This window comes from Rhincodon typus, chromosome 7 (genome assembly GCF_021869965.1).
Source record: "Rhincodon typus isolate 14 chromosome 7, sRhiTyp1.1, whole genome shotgun sequence".
Lineage (NCBI taxonomy): Eukaryota > Metazoa > Chordata > Chondrichthyes > Orectolobiformes > Rhincodontidae > Rhincodon > Rhincodon typus.
In genome coordinates, this window is record NC_063338.1 from 80,461,745 (window position 1) to 80,489,313 (window position 27,569).

A 27,569-nucleotide genomic window follows, 5' to 3' on the forward strand; every position below is an offset into this window, starting at 1 on the left:
CACCTTGCACCCTACAGGTTTTATCACCAACGCACCATTCTGCTTCCTTAATTGCTTGCTGTTACTCTGGCTGAACATTTTAAGTATAGAGTTTTCATCTTCTCCATTTAATTAACACGGTTCATGGAGCGCTCTTTGTTCTAATTCAATTGTTAAATTTAAATCTGAGATAGACAAATTTTTGTTAAGTAAGGGCATTAAGGGATATAGATCCAAGGCAGGCTTACAGAGTTAGGCCACAGATTTGCCATGATCGTGTGAATGGTGGCTCGAGGGGCTGAATGGCCTATTTCTGTTCTAATGTTCATATGAATTAAAAACCAAGTTTATTCACTGAAGATGCATCTGCTTGTTTTCATATATAAAGCTATTAAACTCATTAGCATACATTTGATGCGTTTTATTTGTTATATATATTTTGTTTGGCAATTTTCCTGAACTTGCAAGGAATATGTTTAAATGTATTTTCTCTTGAACATTTTTGATGGTATTTTTCAAATTATCTACTAAAGATTCGGTAACATTTTGTTTGAAAATAGTCCTGAAAGTGTAGATATTTTTGCACCTATTTGATTTGTTGCTATAGTAATAGCACTCTCATGTGCAATTTATACAGATTATATATGTACATTCTAGAATAAACCGGTTTAGTTCAATGTTGACTTTTCATATTGTTACGATCCCAGTTGTTTATATTACTAGACAAATTAGATCTCAGTCTGAAATCTCTTGATAGATCGTATTTTGGGGTTTTTTTATGGCTTTAGTGAGGTGATCTGATACTGAGCTAGATTGTGCAGTTTTGCAGAATTTGTTTTAACAATACAGCAAAAGTTTGTTATCAGACTTTTGAATGGACCTCTTTAACATTAATGTTGATCTCTCTCTGCACCTTCTTGGCAACTCTAACATTGTATCCTGCACTCTGTTCTGTTACTCAGATGCACTTGTGTAGTACAATCTGCCTGTAAAGTACTAAGACAACACTTTTCATTGTACCTCGGTACATTTGACAATAATAAATCAAATCAAATCTATTCACTTTTAACACAAATTCAAAGAGCTTTCAATTCACAATAAAAGTATAATCTCAATAATCCCATTAAATTGGAAAGGGTACAGAAAAGATTTACAAGGATGTTATCGGGACTGGAGAGTTTGAGTTATAACAAGAGGCTGGTACATTTTTTTTCCCTGGAGTGTAGGACCTTATAAGAAGTTTATAAAATCATGAAGGGCATGGATAGGGTGAATAGCTAAGGTCTTTGTTCTAGGATGGGAGAGTCTAAAACTAGAAGGCATAGGTTTAAAGTGAGAAGGGAAAGATTTAAAAGGGATCGGAGGAGTAATCTTTACATACAGAGGATGGTGCATGTATGGAATGAATTGTTAGAGGAAGTGACAGATGCAGGTACAACATTTAAAAGACATTTAGACAGGTACATGCACAGAAAAGATTTAGAGAGATATGGGCCAAACACAGGCAAATGGGACTAGTTTAGTTTGGGAAACCTGGTCAGCATGGTTAGGTTAGACTGAAGGATCTTTCAGGAAAAAGGAAAATCCCTCGAATGACCCCAATTCCAAGGGGAAAAAAAAATCCTTTGAATGGGTACCCAACAGCAACCATTGCACAGTGGCTCACACCAAAATAGTCTTTCACACCTCAGTTGGTGGAAGGTAACTGTGACTTCAACTCCTACACTGGAATCTCTGATAGCCTTTTCCTGGAGCTATCACAGGTCTGAGTTTAAACCAACTCAGCTTGAAGTCCTCATTAGGTTTTTATCTCCACACTTGCAATCTGGGAAAATCACTAACTCCACACTCTAAGGTAATCTATTTTTATTATGATCTCCCTTTGGTATGAGCACTGCTCTAAATATGCATCTCAATGCAATGACTGCAAATAACTTCCCAAAGCAAAGTAAAATTGAAGCAGAAACCTCTCCCTCTCAGCTATGGTGATTTACCTAAGCTTAATAAAATAAAAAGGATGGCTGCATCAACAGGTTTTATCAGGGGGCTTGACAGGATAGCCATGATCGAGAGATTTTCAGTACCTACCTGGAGTAGTTCAAGATGTTATTCATTGTTAATAGTACCCCAGATGTTCCTTTATAATCCAGCTATAAAGTCAGGCAGTGGAGGAAAGGAGAAGGGTGATGTTTCTGAATGAATCCAGCCCAGGGGTGTATGAAGCATTCAAGAATTTGCTCACTTCAGCTAAAGACATGCTGCTGCCAGCCATTTTGTGTGAGCTTGAGCAGAACTACAAACCCAAGGTCAGGGTTGGTTTAGTTCAGTTGGCTGGAGAGTCGGTTTAAGAAACAGTGTGTTGCCGACAGCGTGGGTTCAATTCCCACACTGGCTGAGGCTACCATGAAGGACTCTACTTCTCAACTTTTCCTCTCGCCTAAGATATGGTGGCCCTCAGGTTAAATCACCACAAGCTGTCTCTGTCTCTAATGAGAGAGCTCCCCTATGGTTTGGTAGGACTATGGCAACACAACAATCCCAAGACACTGGAAATTGTAGGAAGCTAGTGGTTTGAAACAAGGGATCAGTTACCCAGTAGGGATATTGGAGAGTGGCTTTGTAATAGCTGTCTATTTGTTGTAACAAATGATCAGTTCTAAGGAATGAGTTTGACAGTCCACTATTCATGGTAGTCACTGCTATGCAAGGACCTTGATGACAAAGTGAAATAGTAAAACGCTATAAAGTATGTCAAGCTATAGAAAAGAAGCTGCCATCAGTATCTTTGCAAGCATGGAAATAGTCAGTTAGAGTGTAGCAGATGCTGTAGATTGATGTTTCAGAAATTGAAGGCACTGATTGCGACAGGCAGCACTGTGGGCGTCTCTATATTCTAGTGAACTGCAGCATTTTAAGAAGGCAAACACACCACCTTCTTTAGGACAATTTGGGATGGGCAATAAATCCTGGCCCAGCCATTAACATCCACATCCCATCAGCAAACAAAACAAATAGCTATTACAACGTGTGTTGAGGTGTTTCCAATTAATCTTCAGTAATTTTACATAATTTGATTGCTGTTTATTCCACTGTTCCCAGAAGAAATAATGTCTGAGCAGTTTTGCTGAGAAGAGTTTTCAAATTTCATGAGATCAAATGTGGTAAAACACATTCAGGTTCCTCTATATCATCCAACTTCAGCTGGGGCAGCAGAACATACAACATAAATTGTTAAGCGTACTCTTGTTAAACAAATGTAGGTATAAACCAGAAGAATTGTCAGATGCCACTGTACCATAAACTGGCAATATGTTGAAAAAGTTATTGTAACACATCTCAATCTAGTGCTGCTATAAGATCAGCTGAGTTGTTTCTTAGAAGACAGTGTAGAGTGTGGTTTTCATTACAGAAGCCACATCTAGCCCAGTTGGTAGACGAAAATAAACAATCCAGACAGAATAAAGTGTTATGTGACGGACAGGGTAAGAGAAAGAAGTCTAATGTTCAATGAGAAGGTTAAGTTGAGAGAACACCACCATATGCATTTAAAGTGGTTGAAGAGACATAAAAATATGTGGTTCTCATACAGATTTAGTCAAGATGTTTGGCATGGATATGTTAGATTTGTGCATGTAGATCATGTTTAACCTTCAGATGTTCACAAAGAAGGGACTTGAAAAGAGTCAAACTGATCTGATGATTGGACAGTTGGAATATGGGTAAAGTACTAATAGTTACATCAATACAAGTTGTGGCTAAAACCTGTTCAGATCCAAGTCAGAGTTAGACTGGTATGTCCAACGATGGAGAAAATTCAACTGATGGTCATTAACTGAGCAAGGCTCCTTTAATAATATCTATTCTGTTCTATTCATTTGTGTTTATTGCTCATCCCTAGTTGCCGTTGAGAAGGTGGTGGTGAGGTGCCTTCTTGAATCACTGCAGTCCACCCGCTGTAGGTTAACCCGCAATGTCTAACCTACCAAACCTACCAAACCTCACTCCATCTTTTATGCTTTTCACAAGTGGCATGGTGAGATTCTCACTAGGGAGGAGTGTGTTGCAATATAATGGGATTCTGTACTTGTTAAAAGCCTACAGTCCAACCCCTCATTCATCATTCCACCTTATGAAGCTCAGCAAACAAGCTCAACAGTGGGAGACCTTAACAAGAGGCTGAATCTTATGTTTTTTTAGCTACACTTAAGTTGAGTTGGATTTTTTTGGAGGATATTTTGCTACAAGGCCTAGTTTATTTTCTCACCCTATCTTACCAAACTCCTCATGTTAATTGGACAAGCTCAGCAGGTTTGGCAGCATCTGTGAAGAGAAATCAGAGTTAACATTAACTCTGATTTCTCTTCACAGATGCTGCCAGACCTGTTGAGCTTTTCCAGCAATTTCTGCTTTTGTTTCTGATTTACAACATCCGAAGTTCTTTTGGTTTTTATTTCCTCATGTTAATTACCTATCCAGCCCTCGGTGTCTCTCATGTCCAATTTCCACCCCACCTTACCACACACTGTTCCCAAAATATCTTGCCACTCGGCAGATATCTGCCCAAAGACGGGCATACCTTGCATCCGTGCTATCTTTAAAATGCCATTATGCACCCTGATGAGCATTGGCATTCTGAAGATGCCCTGCTCATTGATGGACAAGTTGGAGAAGGGGAAGATGGCACTGTGCTTCTCCAACAGGGACCTGGAGTTCCTGGTGGATGAAGTAGTCCAGAGGAGAGGTATCCTCTTCCTGGAGGACCAACAGGGAAAGTCATGCCACCAGACACTGCTAGCTTTGCCTGAGGTCACCACTGGGTCAGTAGCATCTCCAGAATGCCAAGGAACTGCCAGCAGAATGGAAGGTCAATGACCTCCATTCTACCAGAGTGGTATCATACATGTCTCTCAGCTACCTCACACTCATAAGAATATTAGAACTAGGAGTAGAACTAGGCAACTCAGCCCCTTGAACCTGCTGTGCCATTTAATATGATTAAAGTTGATCTCATCTTGGCCTCAACTTCACTTTGCTGCCCTCTCCCTATTCCCCTTTAACCCATTACTAATTAAGAATCTATCTCCTTCTTAAATTTACTCAATTGTAGTGAGTAAATTGTATTTACTCTGGGGTAGTGAATTCCATAAAAGCACGACACTTTGAGAAAAGTAATTTCTCTTCGTCTCTGTTTTAAACTGCTACTCCTTATCCTAAAACTATGACCTCTCATTCTAGATTGCCCACCAGAGAAGCATTCACTTTACGGATACCTTGTCAATCCCCTTTAACATCTTATATGCTTCAATTAAATTTCCTCTCATTCTTCTAAGCTCTAAGGAAAATAGGCCTAAACTTACTCTATCTCTGCTATTGCACCCATCTCCCACCAAGGATCAAGCTATGCCACTTTCATTATTGCATGGAACACCTTCCCTCACTCACTCTCAATCCTGCCACCACACCCTGAAACCTCCCACATCACTAACCCTGTGTGGCCTCTGAGAGCCCATTTGTGTGGAGGTGGGCCAACGTCTGGGTCCTCACCCAATACAAAAAGAGAATCCTGACTTTCACCAGGGAAGATTACTCTTCTGGGACTGCTCCTGCAGGGATGCTAAAACATCTCTGCCCAGCCTTCTGAGTACCACCCTTCACTTCAGGTCAACTCTCACATAAATGCTGTTGTCACTCTCATTCATTGCACAGCATGTCTAACCACTGGCTGTGATGTCTCTCTCTCTCTCTCTTTTGCCTTGTAGGCTCCGATAAGCTGCTCTTGATCTCTCTGTGGAAACATTTCTGACTCCACCAGAAGCATCAACATCATTCTCTGAGTGTGGGAGTATCGAAGTCTCAGAGGAAGCATCGGCAAGACTGCCTCCTACACCCCACACCAGCTCAGATACTGACACCGTGGTGGGAGCCATCGACGTAGAGAGTTTCGGACTACAGTCTGGTGATCACCTCACTGTGATAGCTCTGCAACTGGCCACACAAGGAATAGCCCAGGCTGGTGGCACTCGTAGGACTGCCAGGAGCCTGGTACCCGCTCAGCCCCGGGCAGGAGAACACCCTGTGGTGTCGGGGATCGGGGACTCAATCCAAATGCACAAAGAGGAACGGGAGCAGCAGAGGGACACACAGCACACAGTGTCGACCATTGGCCAACTGCTGCTTCAATGCAGTGGATCATGTTTCTGTCTGGCTGCCTCCATGGACAGATTGGCAGTTGTTATGACGAGCCAGGCCCCGGACCCACAGGATCTGCTGGACAGTCTCACACGCCAACACTCTATCCCCCTACCCATCGGTCCTCAGAACCAGAGGCGTGATGATTGGAAGTGGGAAGGGGCAGGGATACTTGATTCTAATCCAAGTACGCCAGGCGATACCAACCAAATCCAACGCAGCCAATTATGCCCCATCAGTCTACTCTCGATCATCAGTAAAGTGATGTAAGGTGTCATCAAAAGTGCTATCAAGCAGTACCTGCTCAGCAATAACCTGCTCAGTGATGCCCAGTTTGGGTTCAGCCAGAGCTACTCAGCTCCTGACCTCATTACAGCCTTGTTTCAAACATGGACAAAAGAGCTGAATCCCAAAGGGGAGGTGAGAGTAACAGCCCTTGACATCAAGGCTACATTCGACCAAGTGTGGCATCAAGGAGCCCTAGCAAAACTGGAATCAATGGGTATCAGGGGGCAAAATCTCTGCTGGTTAGAGTCATTCCTGGCACATAGGAAGATGGTTATGTTTGTCAGAGGTCAGTCATCTAAGCTCCAGGACATCTCTGCAGGAGTTCCACAGGGTCCTGTCCTAGGCCCAACCAGCTTCAGCTGCTTCCTCAATGACCTTCCCTCCATCATAAGGTCAGAAGTGGGGATGTTCATTGATGATTGCACAATATTCAGCATCATTCGTGGCTCCTCAAATATTGAAACAGTCCATGTTCAAACGCAACAAGTTATGGACAATATCCAGGCTTGGGCTGACAAGGGGCAAGTAACATTCATGCCACACAGATGCCAGGCAATGAGCATCTCTAATAAGAGACAAACTAACCATCACTTTCTAACATTTAGTGGTATTGCCATCACTGAATACCCCACTATCAATGTCCTTGGGGTTACCACTGAACAGAAACTCAACTGGATCAGCCTAATAAGCACAGTGGCTACAAGAGCTGGTCAAGAAGCTGGGAATTCTGTGGCAAGTAACTCACCTCCTGAAAGCCCAAAGCTGGTCCACCATCGCAAGGCACATGCCTGGGTGGTGCAGCTCCAACATTCAAGAAACTTGATACCATCCAGGACAAAGCAGACCACAAGATTGGCACGACATCCACAAGCATCCACTCCCTCCACTACTGATACTCAGTAGCAGCAGTGTCTGCAAGATATACCCAAGGTCCTTAGACGATACCTTGTAAACCCATGACCACTCCCATCTAGAAGGACAAGGACAGCGAATGCATAGCTACACCATCACCTACAAGTCCCCTCCAAGCGACTCATCATCCTGACTTGGAAATATATTGCCGTTCCTTTGCTGTTGCTGGGTCAAAATCCTGGAATTTCCTCCCTAAGGCATCGTGGATTAACCTATACTATGTGGATTGCAGAGGTTCAAGAAGGCTGCTCACCACCACTTTCTCAAGGGCAACTAGGGACAGGTAATAAATACTGCCCCAGCCAGTGACACCCATGTCCCAAGAATGAATGAAAAAAATGCCCGGAACTTAACTGTCATATGCTTGTGCTTCCCTGTGTCCACACTAAATGCATTTTAGGACCACCCAGGAGCACTTCACAGCTACAGACAAGGCATCACGGGTGGTCTCAATGCTGACAGCCTTCTGCACCATCTGGAACCAATGGCAACAATGCATACACATGGTCTTGGGTCACGACAATACCTTATCCTTCATTGTACAACATCCTGAATGTTTGGTTCTCTCATTGCATAAAGATTTTCAAAGGGTGTTCATCAGTGGTGAAAAACCCTCCTAAAAAATTCAATGCAGTTGGTTCTTAGCTAAAAAAATTCAGGCTCAGCTTAGTTATTACAGCTTTGCTCATGAGCTAGGAGAAAGGACTGCTTCCTCCAGTCTTTCCAAAATATAGAGTACTATTCCTCCTAATCTCATTCCCAATAATATCACAACATCCCAAAATCAGGCTCTCTGTCCCTCATCAATCCCAGTACTTCACCATAATTGACTTTTCTCTTCTCGCACAAATAGATTGACTAATGCAGATTACAATTTCATCCATCAGGGAACTCTCTCCAACACCTATCCCTCATGATTACTCTTTATACTTAATTCAACTTACAATGTGTTAAACCTGAGCAGCATTATATCCATACCTATCAATACTCACCCAAAGTTCAACCTGCCTTTATTTTCTACCTAGGATCACATGATAGATCAAAGCTGACACACATAGATAATCCCAGCTCTTTTATACAGAAACCCTGCCCTCAGAAATTACCTCAACAAACTTTTCAGCAGTGCAGTACCAAACCAGTGATTCCAGGCTCCTAAATTCCATCTTGATCAAAAAGAGGAAGACATTATTATTCAAAGTAAAATTTAACAAAAAATTAATGAGGAATGTATAGTAATTTAGGAAGTTTCAGTGCCATTTGTAAAACCAGGTTCCCGGAGAAATCCTTTCATAAAGATAGCCATTTGTTTTTACATACCTCCTTCAAGGAGTCTTCTCTTAACATCCACTACATTTCCTTTTGAATTTTTTTCTTGTATCAAGTCAAAGTCAACAGTGCAGCTTTCCCCATTTTTTTTGCAAACCAAGGATTTCTTCTTATCCAGGTAAGCCTTCTCAAGGTCACAGTTTAACGATTGATCGTAAGGCTGAACTGTTTCGTTCATCGCAAACTCCCACTGAACAAACTTTTTTATCTGAATCTCTTCCCTTTTTCTGTCCTCTCGTCTTTTGACAGCCTGGAGCATAGAATTCATTTCCATAAGGGATTCCAGAACATCAGCATTATGCCCCTCCATTATTAATGCTGTTTGCTGAATTACAACTTTTGACTGGTACTTTTCACAGAGATCAACAATTTTTTGTTGTTCGTCTGCTGAGAAACAGGCTGCATATTCATTGTTTATTGTTTTGCTTTTGCAATTTTCTTTAATTAAATCTTCAACATCCTTCTGAACACGAGCAATGTCATGCCATATATCTCAACTCTGCCAATCACCTTCTTTGCTGCACTCAGAACATGTGGATAAACAGGTTTGACTTCAGTTTTGATGGTGTAAGCAGGTCTGACTGCGGGAACAGTCTTCATTGGAATACTTTTTTGTGCTGAAAAACAAAATTGATATGCTGTATGTAAATATATCTTTAAAAATCTCTTTCAAGATCTCTTACTCTCATTGTCCAGTGTGGAGAACGTAATTTTTGGCAGAAATATAACTATACAGACAGAATGTGATACTTTAAAATAAGATAATTTTGGAGTCAGACTGCCACAGCAAATCAGCTGAACTGATGTTCTACAAATGTTTGACAAGTAACCTACATAAAGCAATCCTAAGCTCTCTGCAAGTCAGATAGAAATACAGCTACAGGGCTTCAACAATATAATGGATGTAACCTAAAAACAGAAGAAATAAGAGCAGGAGTAGGCCATTCAGCCCCTTAATGCTGCACTGCATCATTCAACAATATCATAGCTAATTTGCCTCAGGCTTCAATTCCTCTTTCGTGCCGGTTCCCCATAGCTCCTGACTCTCCGATGTTTGAAGAATATTTCGCCTTCTTCTTTAAATACTTTCAGTGGTCTAGCCTCCACAACTCTCTTGGGTAGAGAATTCCAGATGTACCCTGGCCTCTGGATGATGAAATTCCTTTGCATCTCACATTTAAATAAGTGTCCCCTTATTCTGCACCTCTCATTCCTCCTCCTTTGAAAGACACTTCTTTGATCACGTTTTTGGTCAACTGCCCCAGTATTTTCCTAGGTGACTCGGTATGAAATATTTTTTCACACCACTCCGATAGAACAGCTTGAGACATTTAATTAGATTTTTATATTGTTCTTATTGTTATTGTGACAAGTCTGATTAATAGAGCAAATGAAAATGTGACATTGTCAATATGATTGCTCTCCTGAAGTTATGAATATGGTGGGGCAAAAGTGAATGAAGCTGACTTGCAACTGTTCAATGTGCAAATGGAGGGCAGTTACTGAACTGGGTTTCAAGATTATGTGAAACACTTTAGGCTGATCATATATATCAACCATGGAGCACAAACACAAAGTATCCTACCAGAACTGAGATTCAGTTTTGTATTTGTGGAGTTCGCTATTGACCCCGCATGTTCCTGGGTTTTGTTTCCTTGCTTTACCTCCACAGCAACACCATCAATGTTCAGTTCAGTGGGCAACATGCCACCCTGTTGAGCTAGTGTAACAAAAATGATATGTTGTCACTGAGTATTATGACTACTGTTACTTCATAGTATCATGTAATTAGTTCATCTCTGAAGGATACAACCAGCACCAGTCCTTCAAATATCTGTATATCATGCATCTTGTGAGGGGCAGCTTCTTTAATTCCTCTTTAGCAACTATGAGACAATTTTTACAAAGCAGATACAAAAAGGGAGTAGACTGAATAGTTACAATGTTTAATAATGACTTGGATGAAGGAAACAACTCTATTCTAGCCAAATCTGGTGATGAAGTAAGAAGTAAGTTAAAAGCGAAGCAAGTTGTGACAACAATGCAAATAGTCTGTAAAGGGATATTGATAGATTAGGTGAGTAGGTGCAAATTTGGAAGATGGCATATAATATGGGAGAACGGGAGGCTTCCCACTTTGGTAGGAAGAATAGACAATATGAATATTATTTAAATGGAGAAATTCTGCAGAATGATGCTGTACACAGGGATCAATCTGGGTGTCATTGTACATGAATCGCAGTTGGTTACAGCAAACAATTAGGGAAGCCAATGGAATGTTGACTGTTATCACAAGGAGTGTAAAAGTAGGGAAGTCTTGCTCCAACTGTGGAGCACATTGATGAGACCACACCCAGTTTGTGTGCTGTGCACAGTTTTAGTCTCCTTACTTAGGGAGGTATTGGAAGCAGTTCACAGAAAGTTACGGATCTAATTCCTGGGATGAAGGGATTATTTTATGAAGAAACACTGAGCAGGTTGGGCCTATCCCACTAGAATTTAAAAGAACTAGGAGTGATCTCATTGAGAGATGTAAGATTCTGAGGGACTTGACAATTGGATGCTGAAAGGATGGTTCCCCTGATGAGGAGTCTAGAACTAGGGGACATTGTGTAAAAATGTTTTAAAAAGTTTGGTTCTGAAATGAGGAGAGATTGCTTTACTCAAAGATTTGTTAGACTTTGGAATTTTCTTTCCCATAAGGCAGTAGAAGCTAGGTTTTTAAATATGTTCAAGGTCATATTAGACAGATTTTGGATCAACAAGTAAATAGTTATGGGCAGCAGGGAGGAAAGTGGAGTTCAGACCACAATCACATGAAACATGATCTGATGATGGAGCATTGGAACAGGTTTGAGAGGGCAAATGGCTGGCCTCTATGTTCTATTCTATTTCTTATCTTAGTATCATTTTAGACATTAACTTTGGAATTATTCTGTATTTTTGTTTCTGGCTAAAGTCAATAAAAGTTAATGGTTGACTTGTGAAAATTGTATTTAGGGATTAATCTGTAGTGTTCTATTCTATTTATTGGGGCATAGAACATAATCCATACAGTATGGAAACAGGACATTCGGCCCACAGCCCACACCAAACCTCTGAAAAGCACCCATCCAGACCCATCACCTTACCTTATCACTGCATTTCCCACAGCCAATGCACCTAACGTACACATCCCTGAAACCTATGGGTAATTTAGCATGGCGAATCCAACGAACCTGCACATCTTTGGACTGTGGGAGGAAACCCGAGCACCCAGAGTAAACCCACACAGACACAGGGAGAACATGCAAACTCCACACAGACAGTTGCACAAGGATGGAAATTGAACCCAGGTCCCTGGCGCTGGGAGGCAGAAGGACTAACCACTGAGTCGCCATGCCGCCTGTTATTCATGAAGCAGAATATTTAATAAGATATTTGTGAAATAAAATTGCTAAACAAAGGAGGTTTGCATTTTGGAAAAAAAAACACCATTAACTAACTAAGGCATCAAAATAATGAATGGCAGGGGTGGGAGGTTTCAGGAAAAAGCACATTCAAAAGGAAAAGAGAAATGACGAGATGTAAAACACTTTAAATCAAAAATAGAACAGTAGGTTAAGAAGGAGCAGCAAGCTTGACAAAACTAATGGTGCATTAGTGACTAGGATGACATCAGGGGAAATGCTTAAAGCTAAAGACACTAACTAAAATTGTGAAATATTTACACCAAAAAGCAAACAATTAATGGTAGAGATAGAAATTATTGGCTACGATCTAATAGTCATTATATGATTGCAGAGTTACTAAGATTAAGAATTAAATATTTCAGGATACTTAAAGAGGGGTAGACAAGATGTGTTTTCCTGAGAATAACGATAGAGCAGAGAAAGGATCTTAGAATCTCTACAGTATAGAAACAGGCCCTTCAGCCCAACAAGTCCACACCGACCCTCAGAGCACCCCACCCTGACCCATCCCCCAATAACCCAACTAACCTACACAGCCCTGAACACTATGGGCAATTTAGCATGGCCAATCCACCTAGCGTGCACATCTTTAGACTGTGGGAGGAAACTGGGGCACCCAGAGGATTCACGGGGAGAACGTGCAAACTCCATGTAGACAGTCACCCAGGGGTGGTATCGAACCCAGGTCCCCGGCGCTGTGGGACAGTAGAGCTAACCACTGAGCCACTGTGCCTTAGTTCCGAAAATCAAGAAGTAAGATTGCATTTTGTAAAACATAGGTTAGTTTTTAAAAACAAGGTCTGCTCACAGAAATAGCATACCATGGGCAGCATTAACAAAGGCAAAGTGGGACAGTTGCTCTTCCCTGACTCACTCTCAATTGCCCCTGGCCGGTCTAATTGTCTGGGAAAATAAAAACTGAAAAAAAACACTGCGGATGCTGTAAATCAGAAACAAAAACAGAAGTTGCTGTAAAAGCTCCGCAGGTCTGGCAGCATCCGTGACGAGAAATCAAAGTTAATGTTTCGGGTCCACTGAGGAAGGGTCACCAGATTCAAAATTATAACTCTGACTTCTCTTCACAGATGCTGCCAGACCTGCTGAACTTTTCTAGCAACTTCTGTTTTTGTTTGTAATTGTCTGGCAGCTCGAGCAGTCCTGACAGTGCCAGGAGCTTGGCAGTGAAGGAAGGCAGCCATAGATTCTGGGCAAAAGTAAACAAAGGGTAATGGATTGTAGTGGTGGGGATGACAAACAGGTTTGGTGAGCATAGCAATGAAGGTTTTGATGAACAAGAAAGTAGGATTGAAGAGGATTACTATAGTGGAGGAGTGCCCCCAGTGTGCAGACGGCACCACCTTAAGATAATACTCCCTTTTCTTCTCATCTTCTCAAAGCCACTTTAAAAAAATTGGCTTCCCAATCCCCACCTGCTCCCCTCAGCTGACCATGCCAACTGTATTTTGCTGTTTTCGGGGAGGTTTGCATGCACCTTTAAATGAGTTCAATTTGTCTTTAATTATTTATTAGCATATAGTGAGCAAGCTACTGATTTTGGTGCCCAATTATCCTTCATATTACGGAAGTGAGTTCAGGGGTTGGTGCTTAAATGATGGCCTGGGCCTTGCTCTATGTTATGAGGACTGCCCCTCTGAAAACACATCTGGTGGTGGCATCAGAATCTGTCTGAGTGGAGCTGAGAAACAAGATGATTAGAAAAATGTAGAAGTCATTTGTAGGCCCTCGAACAGGATTTATATTGTCAGATAAAGTATAAGTCATGAAAACAGAGATGCATGAGATGAGATAAATGTAGTAATTACAGAGAATTTTAATCTCATATAGACTATGCAAACTGAAGTTGTAGTAATACCGTGGATTACACGTTCATGAAGTAGATAGTTTCCCAGATCAATACGACAAAGAAGTAACAGGGAACAGATTATCTTTTATTTGTATTTTGTGAAATGAGATGATGTTAATTAATTAATTAATAAGCTTGTAGCTCTGGGAAAGCATGATCAGAAATGACAAAAATTTCTCACAGAGTTAGTGATTTATTCAGTAGAATCCAAAGCTAGGTTCTTAAAACTGAGCAAAGCAATTGCATAGGTATGAAGTTGGCTAAAGTAGATTAGAAAGTAGTTTAATATACATGATAGAGAGACAAAGGCAAGCATTTAAAAAATTATATTATATATTCCTTTGAGGAATGAAAAACACACAGGCCAGGGATGGAGAGTGAGGGGAAAATGTTTTTATTTGGTCACGATTTGTCTTTAGCATTTTGACACAAAAGTCACAGAAATCCTGCAGTGTGAAAGTAAGCCATTCAGCCCACATTGACCTTCCAAACAGCATCCCTCCCAGATCGACACACACACCCCATAACCATTTCACATGGCTGATCCTCCTAACCAGCACATTACTGGACAATATAGGCAACTTAGCACAGCCAATCCGCCTAACCTGCACATTTTTTGACTGTGAGAAGAAATCAGAGCAAACCCACACAAACACAGGGCAAATATGCAAGCTCCACACAGACAATCACTCAAGGCTGGAATTGCACCCAGAAGCCTGGCATTATGAGGAAGCAATGCTAACCACTGAGCCAGCACATTATACACTAGGTGAACTTCTGCACATATCGTTCAAAGCAATGCTACCATAAAAAATTACAATGAAATTTAGTTAGTCACCAGAAAATTACAAAAACTAAAAATCAAGACTTTTGAGGGACCCATATTGTTGCAGTGAGTGCATAATTGAGGCAGAACAGCTTAACTCCACTAGACAATCAAGGCCAGTGAGTGGCTAAAGATAGGTGTGCAACAATCAGCTGGCATTCTGTTGCACAAGTTCGCCTGTTAGTTTATAAAATACGTCTAGACATTTAAATTCCACCATTGCAGGCTGCAAGGCCATATGTATAAATTAAGTACATATATCTACTTATATATGTCTTACCTTGAGAAAAAGACGTTGGTGAAATGAGGACTTGATCATGTTCAATAAACTGAGGGGTTAGAAAAATAAAAATTGTTTTAAAAGAGGTGTGAATTTACCACTGATAATGTTTTCTTTCCTGCAAACTCTTTAACAAATTCTGAACGTCAGTCGATTGTGCAAAATATTTGGAATCGCATCCTCTGCTCAGCTCTTTCAGCCCACTTTAGCTTCAATGAACCTAATTGCTGAAGGGCAATCATGTTATTCTTGGAATGATGTAAATGGTTCGTGGGCACCAGTAAAGGTTGTAGACTCACCTATGCATTAATATCAATAGGCACACTCCAACTCCACAGCCAAGCTCTCATTTCTTTGACGATCTTTCAGACAGAGCCTGGTGTCCACCCTATAGTTTGCAACTTGGTTTTCCACCTTCTCAGATAGACTTCTATAAATTCTAAATAGCTAAGTTCAGTTCTGGCCCATTAAAACTGGCTTAGCTGCTATCATTACGTCAGTGAAAGGCCTCTCATTATTCTTTTATTTAAAAAAATCTATTTGTGCTCAGGAGGAACATGTCACTGGCAAGGCCAATGTTTATTAATAATCCAAATTCTTTTTAACTGTATACAAATCGTCATTGTAGTGTACACTTCTGGGTTATGAGACAACAATATCACCCTCCTTGGCAAAACATTGGTTAGATGTCATTGTGAGCCAGCACGCTGCCTTTATACATCAAAGCTCTGGGTTTAAATTCAGGCCGTATGGATGGATGAAAGTTGTTGTAGTCTGTTTACCCTGAAGGTTCCATGTAAACTTAGCCTGGGCACTGTTAGTTCACATTCTAATATGCAGTGGGCTCATAATGCTAGAAGCAGTCACACGTTGGTTCTAACCTAACTACATGACAGGAAGAAAATGATAAATCGCACAGTTTGAGAAAAGCAAAATGAGAATTAAACTACAAAAGTGAGAAAAGTGTTCAAGACAACCCCAGATGGCACAGGAATCTTCAGTCAGGTGCCTTATTTGAATATGCAACCCTAACCCAAACCCTAACCCTAACCCTATCGCAAAGGGTCTCATGCCTCTTTCATATGTGAGAATAAGATGCTGTTCTCTGTGCCAACACCATTGGTACAGGCCGCATATTTCCGACTTGTGATGAGTATACACTTCCTGCCCTTCATATGAGTGGCCATTCAGCACTAAAATTACAAGTGCTCTTAAATCTTTTGCCCAACAACTTTACAGGGCAATTTGTTGTACAGGTCTACAGCAACTCGTCCTTGAATTCCCATTTTGTTTTTAACTCTATAAATCTCAAGCTGAATATCATGGCCTCCAGTAGCTAGTCATCTAAATGCAATCATACCATTCAATATTAAGCGAACAATGATGGGTAGGGACAACTGGATGAGAGTGGGGAGAAGTATTATGAGCTTGTAGAACAGATCGCAACTGGCAGGTATGACGTGATAGGCATCATAGAGACGTGGCTGCAAGGGGATCAGGATTGGGAACTAAATATCCAAGGATATACTCCTATCAAAAAGATAGGCAGGTGGGCTGAGGGAGCGGGGTTGCCTTATTAGTGAGAAATGAAAATAAATCATTGGAAGAAACAAAGTAGGGTTAGATAGTGTAGAATCTGTGTGGGTAGAATCGATGAACCACAAAGGCAAAAAAAAACATAGTTAGGGTTGTGTACAGGCCTCCAAACAGTAGTCAGGAGCTGGGGCGCACGATGCAACACGAAGTAGAAAAGGTGTGTAAGAAAGGCAAAGTCACAATGATCATGGGGGATTTCAATATGCAGGTGGACTGGGAAAATCATGTTGGTAGTGGATTGCAAGAAAAGGAGTTTGTGGAATGTCTACGAGATGGCTTTTCGGAGCAGCTCGTGGTGGAGCCCAGAAAGGAACAGGCAATACTGGATTTAGTGTTGTACAATGAGGCAGACTTGATAAGGGAGCTTACGGTAAAGGAACCTTTAGGAGGCAGTGATCGTAAGATGATAGAATTTATTCTGCAATTTGGGAGGGAGAAGATAGAATCAGAGGTAATGGTATTACAGCTGAATAAAGGTGACTCCAGAGGTATGAAGGAGGAGCTGGGCAGAATTGACTGGAAGAGGAGCCTAGCAGGAAAGACAGTGGAACAGCAATGGCAAAAGTTTCTGGGAGTAATTCAGGAGATACAGCAAAAATTCATCCCCAGGAAAAAGAAGCATAGTATAGGGAGGATGAGGCAACCATGGCTGACTAAGGAATTCAGGGATAGCATAAAAACAAAAGAGAAAGCACATAATGTGGCGAAGGGCAGTGGGAAACTAGTGGACTGGGAAGCTTACAAAGACCAACAGAGGCCAACAAAAAAAGAAATAAGGAGGGAGAAGATTAAATATGAGGGTAAGCTAGCCAGTAATATAAACAAAGACTGTAAGAGTTTCTTTAGGTATATAAAGGGCAAAAGAGAGGCAAAAGTGGACATTGGACCACTGGAAATTGACGGTGGATAAATAGTAGTGGGGAACAAGGAAATGGCTGAGGAACTGAATAAGTACTTTGTGTCAGTCTTCACGGTGGAACACATGAGTAATATCCCAAAAATTCAAGAGAGTCAGGGGGCAGAGTTGAGTATGGTGGCCATCACCAAAGAAAACGTACTAGTAAAACTGATTGGCCTGAAGGTGGACAAATCACCTGGACCAGATGGACTACACCCCAGAGTTCTAAAGGAGATAGCTGAAGAGATAGTGGAAGCGTTAGTGGTGATCTTTCAGGAATCACTAGAGTCAGGGAGGGTCCCAGAGGACTGGAAAATTGCTAACGTGACACTTCTGTGTAAAAAGGGAGTAAGGCAAAAGACAGAAAATTACAGGCGGATTAGCCTAGCCTCGATCGTGAGTAAGATTTTGGAGTCCATTGTAAAGGATGAGATTTCTGAATATTTGTAAGTGTATAGTAAAATAGGGCAAAGTCAGCATGGTTTCATCAAGGGGAGGTCATGCCTGACAAATCTGTTAGAATTCTTTGAGGAAGTAATGAGCAGGGTAGACCAAGGAGAGCCAATGGGTGTTATCTACCTGGACTTCAAGAAGGCCTTTGATAAGGTGCCAGGCAGGAGGCTGCTGAGTTAGATAAGGGCCGATGGCGTTAGAGGCAAGGTGCTAGCATGGATAGAACATTGGCTGTCTGGCAGAAAGCAGAGAGTGGGGATAAAGGGGTCTTTCTCAGCATGGCAGCCGATGACAAGTGGTGTTCTGCAAGGGTCAGTGCTGGGACCGCAACTTTTCACTTTATACATTAACGATCTAGATGAAGGAACTGTGGGCATTCTGGTTACATTTGCTGATGATACAAATATAGGTGGAGGGACAGGTAGTATTGAGGAGGCGCGCAGGCTGCAGAAGGATTTGGACAGGTTAGGAGAATGGGCAAAGAAGTGGCAGATGGAGTACCACATGGGAAAGTGTGAGGTCATGCACTTTGGTAAGAAGAACAAAAGCATGGACTATTTTCTAAATGGGGAGAAAATTCAGAAGTCTGAAGTGCAAAGAGACTTGGGAGTTCTAGTGCAGGATTTACTCAAGGTAAACTTGCAGGTTGAGTCAATAGTCAGGAAGGCAAATGCAATGTTGGCATTTATTTTGAGAGGACTTGAATATAAAAGCAGTGATGTACTACTGAGGCTTTATAAGGCTCTGTTCAGGCCACATTTGGAGTATTGTGTGCAGGAAGGATGTACTGGCCCTGGAGTGGGTTCAGAGGAGGTTCACAAGAATGGTCCCGGGAATAGAAAGCTTAACGTATGAAGAACGTTTGAGGCCTCTGGGATTATACTCATTGGAGTTTAGAAGGATGAGGGGAGACCATGGCAAATGGAATTCACTATGGATAAATGTGAGATGATGCATTTGGACAGGACAAATTAGCTAAGAGAATAAATGATAAATAGTAGGATCCTGGCATGTACCAAGGGTCAGAGGGATCTTGGTGTGCAAGTCCACTGGTCTCTTAAGGTAACATGACAGGTAGATAGAGTGGTTAAGAAGGCATATGAGATACTTGCCTTTATGAGTTCATGCATGGAGTTTAACAGCATGGAGGTTATAGTGGAACTGTATAAAACATTGATTAGGCCACAGCTCAAGTACTGTGTGCAGTTCTGGAATCCAGAGAATAGGAGTGATGTGATTACACTGGAGAGGGTGCAAAGCAGATTTACCAGGATGTTGCTGGGTTGGAGAATTTTACTTATTAGGAGAGATTGGATACACTGCAGTTGTTTTCTTTGGAGCAGAGGAATCTGAGGAGCACATGATTGGGATATATAAAACTATGAGGGACATGGACAGGATAGACAGGAAAAAATGTTTCCTTTGTTGGAGGGATCAATAACCAGAGGCATAGATTAAGTTAAGGGGCAGAAAGTTTGGAGGGGATTTAAAGATTTTTTTTATCCAGAGGGTGATGGGAATCTGGAACTCACTGCCTGTAAGGGACGCAGAGGCAGAGACCCTTTAAACATGTAGGAAGTATTTAAATGTCTACTTGTGATGCCAAGACATGCTTGGCTCTGAGCAAATGCTGGAAAATGGGGTTAGAACAGTTAGAATAGGCTGTTTTTGACTGTCACAGACTCAGTCAGCTGAATGACCTTTCTCTGTGCTGTAGACTTCTATGACAAACAGCTGACTTCAAATTTCTTTAACAGCACTTCTTACGGGCAATGAGGAGAAGAAGTTCTACCGTTGACACATGAGGGAAGACTTTGGTTTCCCTAAGTCCTATTAGTCAACCTAGATACTATCTGCCTCTCAACCCTTGCAATTGCTGAGGAACAATACCAAACATCCCTGACTGAGGCTTTTTACATTGATATTTGCTTCTACTTCCAGCCAAGCTGTTCATTTAGGGAATACAGAGGTGTAAAATATTCATCAGATCCAATTATTACCAAGGCTTCTGTGGGTCCTCTTGTCTTCCACTAAATATTGTGGGCTTGATCATAGATCATAGAATCCCTACAGTGTGGAAACAGGCCCTTTGGCCCAACAAGTTCACACCGACCCTTGGAGCATCCCACCCAGACCCATCCCCCATCCCCCTATACCTCACCTAATCTACACATCCCTGAACACAATGGGCAATTTAGCATGGCCAATCCACCTAACCTGCACATCTTTGGACTGTGGGAGGAAACCAAATCAAACCCATACAGACATGGGGATAATGTGCAAACTCCACACACAGTTGCCTGAGGGTGGAATCAAACATGGGTCCCTGGCGCTGTGAGGCAGCAGTGCTAACCACTGAGACACCATGCCAACTTGTTGTCATAGGTTATTTGGATTAATCTCACATTTGGACTAATATATTGGTTCAACAAATAGATAGATTGAGGCCATTTGATTGTTTGCGCACTTACTTGTCTTGGGAGGCTTGATGCTAACTGGCCTTCTTCTCCGGTTTGAATAAACAACTTAGCCTTCACTTGTAGCATGTTTGTTGTAAGTATAAGTTGCTGACTGAATCTGTGACAACTTATCCTTAATAGCAGAAACAGCCTCATTCATATGTTCTGCTGCACCAGATATTTTTAAACCTGGAGAAGGCTTTCTGACATATAATACAACGATGCTTTTGTTTTGGATTTCAGGTAGCTCTGCAAGAGTCGAGAAATATTGCAAATAGACCACCTGCATTACTGAGGCAGGAATGACTTGTGTGATCACCTCCTTATTGTCTAGGTAATTGTTTATCATTTTTGCAACATCAGCAACAATGTTGGAATATCCTACAATTAATATGGCACCTTGATTTTTCTCTACTCTGATTCTGCAGCCTGCATTGTTTGACTTCATGTCAACATCTAAATCATCGAGGAACCTTTTCCAGTTGTCAACTTCAGTGACTTTGATTTGTTGTGGAGTCAAGTCAATCCTAATTTCCTGGAAAAGTTACTTTAGTTTATCTTCCCCTTTACTTACATCGGCCTTGACAGCTAAGAGCTCAACTGATTGTCCATACACCAATGTGGCCTTTATACCATTTTGAATGAAGTGAGTTTGCACAAATTCCTTGAGATCTAATGATTTGATAAAATCCGTCATGCATGTAGACTTATTGAGGGGCTTCCTCTCTAACTGCGACTGAAACTAGTTGATGATTTTGTGAGCTTGGCAAACGTCTTCCTTTAACCCTTTCAGTTTTAAGGTAGGGGGAGCTTTGCAGGTGGCTATTTCCACAGAGGAAACAATGGCTTTGACCTGGCTTTGCACAAATTCCAACTCTGAGACTTTGCAACAAAAACTGCTCTTCAACGGTATTCCTTTCGATATCTAATTCTTTCCTTGCTTTTTCCAATATTCCCTCTAGGATTTTGGAAGTTTCCAAAATGTCAGATTTTTTACCAAGAAGGACAATCTTGTTCTGCAGAAGAATAAACAGCATCAATGCCAGGTGCTTCCAGTCCTTTACTTTTGTTCTGCACTTTTCCCCACAATTCTTTATCTGTTGCAAAGTCCCTGAAGTTGAATTGTCCAATGAATTTCTGAATTGCTTCTTCCGCCTGCTTTTTCCAGTCCTTAGCAATTTTGTAGCACAACAATATACTTGCATCAAAAGATGGCTTCAAAATCATTGGTTTGCATTTGGAGAGTCCGTAAAGGTAATGTTACAATAAACACTCTTTGCAATTTCTTCTATGTCCTGTTTACAGCGACGAGTCATCTGGATGTAATTTAGAAGAATGGAATTGAGATAAATGTCACACTGCTCCGGCAGTTTGATTTCTGGACCATTAATTCCATGCAAAGTTAGTTGCAGATCGTAGCAATAACGACTAACAGTCAGCTCAGTACCATCTAAGAAATGTTTCCTTTCAGTGAATCTTCTTACTACTGCAAAAATAAAATTGGAAAAAAGAAAATAATTTTACTAGTAGAAATAGACATCTCTTAGCGACTAGACTTCTGCATGCATGTTATACTCCAGAATGTTGCATATTGACGCAGATGCAAAACAGTCATTTCTGAAAACTTTACCAGGTTTTAGAACTTTGCTAGGTTCTTCTGTCTGGAGATTTGATTTCTATAATATTTCAACTACCTTCTTTGCTATTAACCACTCTACCAACCTTTGTGTCGTCTGCAAATTTGCTTTAACATTCCACTCACACTTTCATCTGTATCGTTTATGTGCATAACAAACAGTAAGATCCTTGTGGTACACCACTGGACACTGGCCATCAATCAGACAGCCTTCTACCACTACCTTTTGTGTCCTATTACTAAACCAGTTTCTGATCCAAGATCCAACTCTCACCAAGTTTCCCTCAATTCCACATGTTTTAACCTTCTCAATCAGTCTCCCATGTGGGACCTTGTCAAAAGCTTTGGTAAAATCCATTCAAACTACATCAACTGAACTTCCCTCATCCACACACTTGATCACATTTTCAAAAATTTCTAACAAATTTATTAGGCATGACCTACCTCTAACAAAGCCATGCTGATTATCCCTAATTATCCCAAGTGGCTATTATATTAGCTGGTATGATTTCTAGACATTGGAATCCATTGCGATGGTAGTGTTTGGCTTTACTTTGGCAACAAAGCCATTGATGATTTGTCAGATACTGCTGAACACCACAGAACAGGAAAGGAAGATAAAATGTATTGTCACCACCATTAGACCATAAGATACAGGATCAGACTAAGCTATTTGGCCTCTCAGGTCTGCTCTGCCATTTGATCATCACCAATATGTTTTTCAACCCTACTCTCCTGCCTTGTCCCTGTAAGTTTTGATCCCCTTGCTAATCAAGAGCCTATCTATCTCTGAGGTAAATATACCCAATAACTTGGCCTCCACAGCCCTCTGTGGCAATGAGTTCCACAGATTATCCACCCTCTGGCTGAAGAAATTCAACTTATCTCAGTTTTAAATGGTTGTCCCTTAACTCTGAGTCTGTGCCCTCAGGTCCTAATCTCTCCTACTAGTGAAAACATCTTTTTCATAACCACCTAGAATTTAAAGGAGTTTCTAACATTGGGAGTCAATAATAAAGCAAGCGTCCTACAGCAACAGCCTGGTGAAGCACAGTCTTTTGCTCCTCAGAAGTGAGGAACATATTGACTAAAGGCCTTTTTGGTCTCCTTGCTATTAAGATGGAGAGGATTCAGAAGAGATTTGCCAGGGTGTTGCTGGGAATGGAGGGTTTGAGTTATAGAACAAGCCTCGGTAGGCTGGGACTTTTTTCTCTGGAGTGTAGGAGGTAGAGAGGTGACCTTATAGAAGTTGATAATATCATGAGAGGTATAGATAAGGTGACTGGCAGGTATCTTTTCCCTATGGAGGGGTATTTCAAGACTATGGGGCATACTTTTAAGGTGAGAGGAGAAAATTTTAAAAAAGACATGGGGTAATATTTTTTACACTGAACTTGGTTCATGTGTGGTATGAACTTCCAGAGGAAATGGCAGGTGTGGGTACAGTTACAATGTTTAAAAGATATTTGGAAAAGTACATGAATAGGAAATGTTTGGAGAGATATGGGCCAACTGCAGACAGTGGGACTAGTTTCATTTGGGATTATGGTGGGCATGGACTAGTTGGGCTGAAGGGTCTGTTTCCGTGCTGTATGGCTCTATGACTCTTTAGCCTATAGATTATGAACACCAATTAAGGCCTTTTATGAGTAAGTCTTTCCCATTGGCTGTTTTCTAACAGTTACACCTACTGGTTGTGGTCACGCAGGTTTTCGCTGCTCTTCTTAACCACAGGCATCCAAAAGAAAAGGTAAATACATCATTCATGATAATCAGTGAGTGCTTTATGAAAGAAAGGAAAGAAGATCATGTCAGTAAAAGGCAATCTCAGAAATGCTTTGGAAAATGTATGCCTCACAATAGTCCAAAGGTTGCAAAACCCTGTGTGCCCACTGGTGAGTACTCAATTAAATCTACATTAAATCAGTCATGTCAATCAGTTTGTACAACCAATTCCATTTGGCTTCAAAAATGGAATTTAATGTTTTAGTCAGCTCCAGAATTAAAATGGCAGTGGGAAAGAAATTTCCTGATCTGAATCACTCATCCTCAGATTAAGTTAAAATTAAGCTTGCTAATGAATATTAATGAAACTGAAGCTTCAAAACTATATGTCAGAAAAGATAGTCAGCAAGAGATGAAAATATACTTTAATGCTTGAATACTTGAAATACAACAATATTTTGTACAAAATAAATTACTATACCTTCACGATCTTGAAAACAAATAATAGCTTTCTGTGTAGATCGTGTAAAAGTAATTTCAGTGATTTCCCACCACCACTGCGTTTTGTATTTGAAAAGTACAAGTCCAAGAAATCATTGCTGAAATTAGGATGAATTCCTTCTATCTGTACTGAATTGGTCTTGGCCAGACTTTGGGCAGTGATACAATGGTTTTCAAATCGCTTCTGATGACAATTCTGCAGTAAGGAATAGGTTTCTGGGAATGCAACATAAGGAAAAGTTCTGTATTAATGCACAAAACCATATTCATCACAATCTTCAATAAAAACTCAGTGAACCCAATTTCTTTACTTCCATGTATCAAACACACTGGCTTCATTTCTAAGTATGCAAATAGAACATAAGAACATAAGAAATAGGAGCAGGAGTAGGCTATCTGGCCCCTCGAGCCTGCTCCACGATTCAACAGGACTATGGCTGATCTTCTTGTGGACTCAGCTCTGCTTACCCGCCCGATAAACATAATCCTTAATTCCTTTATTATTCAAAATTCTATCTATCTTTGCCTTAAAAACATTCAATGAGGTAGCCTTAACTGCTTCAATGGGAAAGGAATTCCATAGATTCACAACACTTTGGGAGGAGAAGTTCCTCCTCAACTCAGTGCTAAGTCTGCTCCTCCTTATATTTTGAGGATATGCCCTCTTGTTCTAGTTTCAGCCACCAGTGGGAACCACCTCTCTGCTTCTATCTTATCTATTCCCTTCATAATTTTATATGATTATATGAGACCTCCCTTCAATCTTCCAAATTCCAATGAGTATAGTCCCAGTCTACTCAATGTCTTCTCGTAAGCCATCCGTCTCAACTCCGGAATCAACCTAGTGAACCTCTTCTGCACCCCCTCCAGTGCCATTAAATCCTTTCTCCAGTAAGGAGACCAAAACTGTACACTGTATTCTAAGTGTGGCCTCACCAGCACCACATACAGCTGCAGCATGACCTCCATATTTTTATTTCCAACCCTCTTGTAATGAAGGACAATACTCCATTAACTGAATTACTATTAAGTACAGAAAAAAATCATAAAGGCATGAAATGTAAGAATACCAATCTATATCAGTCTCAAATATGACCATCACTGTTTCACCGTCCTGCAGAGGTTTAATATGATGCTGTGTGTTATTGCTGATGCTGTCAATGTACAATGAAATGTGTTCTAACCTAGAATTAACATCAAAACCCTTTAGAAGAAATGTTTGAGGCTCATAGTTATCTTCTTCTTCAACTTGATCATATAACTGCACTTTTAAAGTTTTTCCAGCCAACTTGTGTTGCTTTTGTGAAATTATTTTTTCCAGGTCTGCAGCCAAAAAATATAAAGTCAACACAATCAATCAGTCAAATTCATATTTGTATGAATCTTATATTGCTTGTGCTATCCTTAACAACCATTCCGCTGTTTAGAAATGGCATGAGTACAACTATTTTAACAAAAAAATCATGTTGAAACAGCCCTCAAACTGCTCTCCAATCTGATGTATTACCTGTGGAAATTGAGTCACAAAGTTCAAATATTTACTGAAGTAAAACAAAGAACTGCAGATCTGAAACAAAAAAAGAAATTGCTGGAGAAACTCCATTGATTTGGCAACATTTGTGGCAACGATTTCTGATGAAGAGTCACCGGTTTCGCAATATTAATTCTGTTTTCTCCCGAGAGATCTTATCAGACTTGTTAAGTTTCTTCAGTAATTTCTCTTTTTGTTTCAAATATTTTCTCAGTTCATTATTTGCATTGGAATTGTAAATTATTTCTTTATATATACAATTATGCATTCACTGCAAGTAATGAACTAAGAAGTTTCCTCAAATTGTCAATCTCTCTTATCAAGTGATCTGTTGCTTTGAAAGACTTCCATATGAAGGAATACTTGCTTTCCTGCTGGCCTGTGGTTAAATTGGTTTGAAGACAATTGGTCTAACACCAATACTCAAGGGGAGGTGATAGCATAGTGGTTGTTAGGCTAGTGATCCAGTGGCCCAGTTACTATTCTGGGGGATCTGCGTTTGATTCCTGCGATGGGGGATGGTAGAATTTGAATTCAATAAATATCAACAGTTAAAAGTCTAATGATGACTATGAAACTATTTCTGATTGTGGTAAGAGACCATTAGTTCACTAACATCCTTTAGGAAAGGAAAACTGCCATTCTTACCTGGTCTGCCCTATATGTGACTCCAGACAAACAGCAATGTGCTTGACTTTTAGTTGCATCCAAAATGGCTCTAGCAAGCCACTTAGATGTAACAATCATCACAAAGTTTCCAAAAGGAAACAAAACAGCAAACTTAGTCCTGTTGACCCTGCAAAGTCATCCTTGCTAACATCTGGGAGTCAGTGCCAAAGTTGTGAAAGGTGTCTCATAGACTAGTCAAGCACAGCCATACTCGCTAACAATGTCTCAGAAAACATCATCACCATCCCTGGGTGTATCCACCCAGAAAAGGTGGTGTCACAATGGTATACTGATGGAAGGGAATTGACCTGAGAGTCCTTAACATTGACTCAGGATGCCACAAAGTCTCATGGCATCAGGTCAAACTGTCTGCCAATTGCCATGTACTGCAATCAGCTAATGATTTTGTACTCCTGATTATCAAACACCACTTAGATGATGCACCAAGGGTGGTAGGGGTGCAGAATGTACTCTGGGTGTGAGACTTCAATATCCATCACCAAGAGTGACTTGCAAAATCATTACTAATCAAGCTGGATGAGTCCTAAGGGTCACAGCTACCAGACTGGGACAGAGGTAGGTGGTGAGGGAACCAACAAAACGGAAACACATGCTAATTCTTGTCCTCACCAATTGTACAGTATTGGAGAGACCTCATGACACAGTCCTTGTGGACAAAATACCCTTCACATTGAGAATTCTGAACATTGTATTTTGTGGCACTATCTCTGTGATAAATTTGAACAGATGTAACAACTCAAGACTCTGCATCCTTTGGACACTGTGAGCCATCAGCAGCAGTAGAATTATACTCAAACACAATGTTCTACTTTATGGCTTGGCACTCCACATTTAACCATGAAGCCTGAGGATCAACCTTAGTTCTATGGAGAGCGCAGGAGGACATGACAGAAGTGGCATCAGGCATGCCTAAAAATGAAGTGTCAACCTGGTGAAGCTACAAAACAAGACTAGATCTGTATCA

General features: G+C 40.8%; 1 pseudogene; it reads right to left on the reverse strand.

Annotated features, from left to right (window-relative positions):
• LOC125483529 overlaps positions 1–27,569 on the reverse strand; it is a 65,222-nt pseudogene that overhangs the window by 13,347 nt on the left and 24,306 nt on the right.